Genomic DNA, 6000 nt, shown 5'->3' with positions numbered 1-6000 from the left:
AGGAGAATGTGGCAAAAGGGAAAAAGGTTCGGACTTGGTCCGCTTGATCGGTTCGTTTTTGGGCTTGGGTTCGCTTGCAGCTCACTCCTCAATCGCTTTGGCCATGCACGTTCCGGTTGAATGGGACTGAGAATGGGCATGGGCATGGAGATGGACATGGGCATCGGCATGGGGTATGGGAAATGACCTGTTGTCTTTATTTGAGGCTTGGCCTGCACTAAACGTTCGGAAAGAGTTTATTGGAAAGTGGCCAAAAAGTGTTGCACTTGGCCAGCCCACTAGCCATTAGAGATGTACTTTATATATAGAGCAACTTAAGATCTATTGATATACAGTTAGCGTTTCCTTTTAATAAAATTGAAAAGATATTCAAACTGATTTACATAAATAAATAAAATTATAGGGCGTGTACGGTGTCTGCTCATGTAAATTATATGAATCGATCGATCTTTTAATCTGTCTCTCTTAACTAATGTACATTCATTAATATTCAAATTTTTGTTATTTATGATTTATTATTGTTTACATAATGATACAAATGTATATTTACACTTTATTTCTGAGTATTATTTCGTATTATTTTATTTTACAAAATTATATTGGTTAAGGTCTTACGTTATATAGTGTTGTGTAATACTTAAATATGGAAACTTTACTGTAATCTCTCATAATTTCGGAATATCAAATACAGCTGAGCTTATTCATTCTTGGCCATACAGAGAGTGTGAGCCACGCTTCACTGTCAAGAAAAAGAGATCTGTGCGGCAAGAAGAAGAAGAAGAAGCAGATGAAGAGATCTGCGATGCTACCTCTGAGCTGCTGCCGTTTGCCAATGTTTCCCAGCATTCTAAGCCGCCAGCCGATTTATCACTGGCCCACAGAGCGCTGAACGTTGAGCGCTGACTACTTGACATATTCATTAAATTTGCCACATTGTTGCTGGAAGGAGGAGCGGGCAGACGGAGCAGTCAGAGCAGTCGGAGCAGTCAGAGCTGACGGAGCTGAGAACAGAATGGCAAAGAGTCTGGAGAGATGGTCATCATTTTGACACCTTAATGCGGTAATTAGGGTTTTCTCAGCATTAACTCAGACAGCGGCAACACCCGGGCCATGCCCTCGCAGCCCGGACCATCGGACCATCGGACCATCCTTAAAAGCCGATCATCATGAGCAAATATTAACACAGCGCAACGACCAAAGGCGATAGCATCGCAAATACTTTTGAGCAATCGGCTATGGCCAATGGCCATTGGGCCATATGGAATGGGCAATGAGTTGCCATGGGCCATGAGCAATGGGCTATGGACCATGAGCCCATGAGCCATGGCCATGGGCAATGGGCCGTGGACAACGGGCTCTGAACAAATGGGCAACGCCTGCGGTGTGCCGTTAACGGTTTACGCCGAATTGGCTTAAATTTAAAAAAGATTACAGCCAAAGATCATCAACGCCAGCGTGCAGGGTGATCTCTCTCGGCTGCATGAGATCCTTGCGACTCGGGTGTGAAGATTATGACACAGCACAAAATATGAAAACACCAAGCGGCCAACGCATCGGCAAGGGCGTCAAAGGCCAGGTCAGAGCCGGGTCCCACAAGTCACGGCAGGAGCAGGAGCAGGGGCAAGGGCAGGGGCAGAGGCGCAGATCTGAGGAGCAGCAGGCGCTGCAATTAATTTCAAATTTTTTAACATCTCACAATGCGCCGTCGCAGACAGCTGGGCAAGAGAGATGCTAAGCGTACGAGCGAGCGAGACAGCGAGAGCGAGGCAAAGAATCGAAGAGAAATTGCAGACAAATTAAGATAAATGAATTGTTTAATTGTTGCATATGCTGTGCATTCCCATTGTGGAGCTGCTAATTTACCTTGTAAATTGCAAAAGAGTTCATGAGAACAAAGAGAGACAGAGAGAGAGTGAGAGAGAGAGGGAGAGAGACGAAAGAGAGAGTATATAAAGTCAGTATACATTTACATATACATAGGTGCAAGACTTATATGCATTAACTTATACAAATTCGAGTATATAAATATAAATGAAATAATATTAAAAAGTATATTTGTATATCATTTATTACTATTAGCATGATATTTTATATCGCATATAAATATATTTGAGCTCAAGAAATGAATTAGGTATAATAATCAAACTTCTGGGGATGAAAGTGTTAGTGAGTGTACGTGTAGGTGGCGCCGAGAAGGGTTGCTACTTCAATCAATCTACTCTTCGAAAATATCATCCTTTAATATAAGTTGTTGGCTTTCTATGTATATTATATATCTGTAAGGTATACTTTGTCTAGTTTTATAAGAAAATAATCTATATATTTCAATATTCTTACATATATTTCCTTATACTTATATGGACAAAAAATCACGTATCTATGTACATATAAAAACGCAGTAATACATATATACATACACATATGAATATATATAAGTAAATTCATACATACTCAACAGACTCCACACATTCACATTCACACACATACATTCATATATATTTATATGCATACATTCACTTATTCACATATAACAACAATCATTCATATCCAGCAAGAGACACGCCCACATATTTCATCAATATTTATTGGAATTTCATACAAATATTTTGTCAACATTCAACATTCCGATGATCAGTTGGCCAGCTGCCATGCACTTGACACTTGGCCACACTGAGAGGAAGGCTTTTACGATTAATTTGCGCTCAGCTTGAAATGCTATTAGATGCGCATTAACACCCGTATATATACACCCATACATACATACCTGTAGACATGCATATACAAACAGCTAAGCTCGGCTCATCAATCAACGTCCCGATGTCTAAATAATGCAACACAAGCACAAAAGGCAACGTCTCTCTGTCTGTCTCTCTGTCTGTCTCGGTGTCTGTCTGTCCGTCTGTCTGTTAGCCTGCCACAAAGGACTACCGCACTAATTAATACTGCCGCCCCGGCTGACTGATGGCCAAAAAGAGATTCGCTCACACACATAAAGCGAAATGCATAAGAGGAGAGGCCATTCTAAGCTAAATAAAGTTATTAAGCTGCCAAGGCCCAAAAGGGAAATATTGCCAAAAATAACAACAACAACAAAACAGGAATACAACTTACGCAAAGGAGGCAAAGAAATGAAACAAAACGAAAAAGGCCCAAAACGCAGCATGTGTTAAAATTATATAGAGAGTGCGTGTGCGCATCGGACCCCCCTAATGGAGGACGCAGGCCCACACGGCTGGGGCACGGCTGGGACACGGACACGGACATCGACATGGACATGGACATGGACACGAGCAGTTCCCAAGTTCGCCAGAGTTAATAAAAAACACATAATTGCGTATGTTTGGACCATGCCACATACGTCCCGCTGCCCGCTGCCCGCTGCCCGCAGCCCACACTCCAACTTTAGCAACAACAACAACAAGAGCAACAGCTCCAGCAGCAACACCAACTTCAGCTTCAGCTTCAACTCCAGCATCCTTCAGCCTCCGCCGCGTGCTCAAGTGCGAAGTTCTGCGCAAACGCCAAGCGCCTGTGAAAATATGATTTTTGTTGCCATTTCGTGTTTTGCCACTTTGGAGGTCTTCATCATTTTTTGTTTTTCGTTGCCTCCCGCTCTCCCTCTCTCTCTCCCCGTCTCTCTCTCGCTCTCTTTCGCTCATTCTACATATGATCTGCTGTGTGTGTGCTTTTTGTGTTTCCATAAAACTGACCCCATGGACAGAGAAATTAAGTTGATTTTTAATGCAGTCATGGTGGGTAGCCAGCAAGGTGGCTCCGTGTAGCCAAACCTTTAAGTTAAACGTAGCACCAAGAAGAAATATTTTTAATCAACAAAAGTACAGGCATATATATATATTTGAATGCGTTTTGTATATAAATACAATTTGTATATATGAAATATATTAGATATAATTTTAGATATATAATTAAATCTATTTTATGTACAAAATAATGAAACTATCAATAATTTTTTTTTTTTAATTTTATTTATTTTAAAAAATATTAAATATTTATTTATGAATATTTTTATGAATTTAATAGAGAAATTAGAATGATTTATGTATTTGCAAATATATAAAAATATATATTTAAATACATCCATGATTAATATTTTAAATATAAATAATAATACTTTTTAGATAGATATATTTAAAATTAAAATTTCTTTTTTATTATATATACAATTGTTTGTATGCATATTTAAAAAGATTTGATACTCAAATAACGTGTAAAAAACTTTAGTAAAATAAATCTCCTTAATTTCTCTTCGCTCAACTCCCCAAGCTTAAACAGTGTTAATCCTCTGCATACTCAACTCTTATGATCTACAGTTATTAGCTGAAATGCCTTTCATATGGCTCATGGCCCACACGTTTGCAGTTCCTGTGCTCATCTCTTGTCCAAAACTATTCAATAATTCCCCGCCTGCCCTCGGCTCGCTGCTGGCTGCCCACGAGCGTCCCAGAACGTTGCCATAATAAATTTCAACTTGTCTACACCTATTTTTACAAACATTTAAAAATTATTACACTGACTTTTTCATTATGCTGCAAAGCAGAGCAGAGTCAGACTGGAGTCTGGAGACCGGAGAGCCGTTGTCCAGACTCGCAGCGCGTCCCGCCTGATGACCTTAAATTAAATGTGCAGCACATGAATTATGTAAGCTGTTTAATAAAGTGATTCCATTTGCATGCAAGAGCCCCGCACGCATGCGCAGCGGGCAGCCAGGCCGGCCGGCCAGCCAGCCAGCCAGTTGGCCAGTCGGGCAGTCCCCTTAGTGCCGATGGACCCGCCGCTGGAGCCGGGCCAAACAACTTACTCACAGCCGCGATGCCAGCCCGGAGCGCGCGCTGATTGTCGCTTAATAAAAATGGTTATTGTGTTGGCCTGGCCTGCTTGGGACGGGGCTGGCTGTGGCCAGGTTGCTCCTTGAGCATCCCAGACGGAGACCAAGGAGAGCGAGAGCGAGCGAGTGTGGAAGGGGACAAGCTGCAGCGGCTATTTATGTGTGGCTTTTGTAAGAATTATTAATGTAAATCTTTCATAATTTTCTTAAGCTGTGCGCGTGCGCAGCCAGCCGCAGGGGTCGGGGCGTGGGGCGAGGGGAGCGTGCACAGGAATCTGGAAACTGGACGGCATTTACAATGATTTATGGCGCCATCTGGCAGTGCTGAGCGGCATCCTGTGTACAGAGCTTTAAAGCACATGTACAGCTTTGAGCTTAAAGCTCACGCACATGCCATTCGCCCTCTCTCTCTCTCTCACACATACATTCATTATGTTCATTCGACGTCGTTTTGGCTCCACCCACACAAAGCGTTCATTTTGTGTGCCGACGCATGCGCCGTACCTGAAAGGGGGATGCGAACAAAATGAAGTTGCAAGGAAGCCCAGATGCACACATACACATGACAGAGTGTACCAGAGTGTGTGTGTGTGTCAACATATTGCTGCAAGCCAAAGCCATGCACACAACTGTTTGCAGCTGACAGCAAATCAAAGGCAGCTTGTTTAGCCGCGGGGCAGGTTGACGTCGCTGCCACAACTGGGCGCCATATGGTGGGACAGCCCGTTTGCTCCAATGGCAACGGGCCACTGCTCCTTGTCAATGGCAATGGCATGCCATGCGATGCAACGACGCCAACTGTTGCCGCCAGCTGCAACTTGTTGGTGGCTCACTGACTGCCTGCCTGGCCGACTGCGTGGCCTGCTGCATTCGTCATCTGCAGCAGTGCCACATCAACGTCATAAACAAGATGAAGATGAAGAAGATGAGCAACCACATAGCTACAGCTCCATCTGCCCAGCTCCTGACTCCACTTCTTCTGGTTGGCTGCCGGCCACCAAAAGCCAAAGATGGCCGCTTGAGCCAACGACTGCTGTGCACTTGAACTTTCATTTTGATGCTGCTGCTGCTGACTGTGTGCAGCACCTCGCGCTGAGAGGGTTGCATAGTTAACTGTGATCTTTCACAGTACTGTGACTGTAGTCAAGGTGTGG

This window comes from Drosophila mojavensis, unplaced genomic scaffold, assembly GCF_018153725.1.
Source record: "Drosophila mojavensis isolate 15081-1352.22 unplaced genomic scaffold, ASM1815372v1 contig_36, whole genome shotgun sequence".
Classification (NCBI taxonomy): Eukaryota; Metazoa; Arthropoda; class Insecta; order Diptera; family Drosophilidae; genus Drosophila; species Drosophila mojavensis.
The sequence above is the reverse complement of the archived record's forward strand: the minus strand, read 5'-3'. Positions refer to the sequence as shown.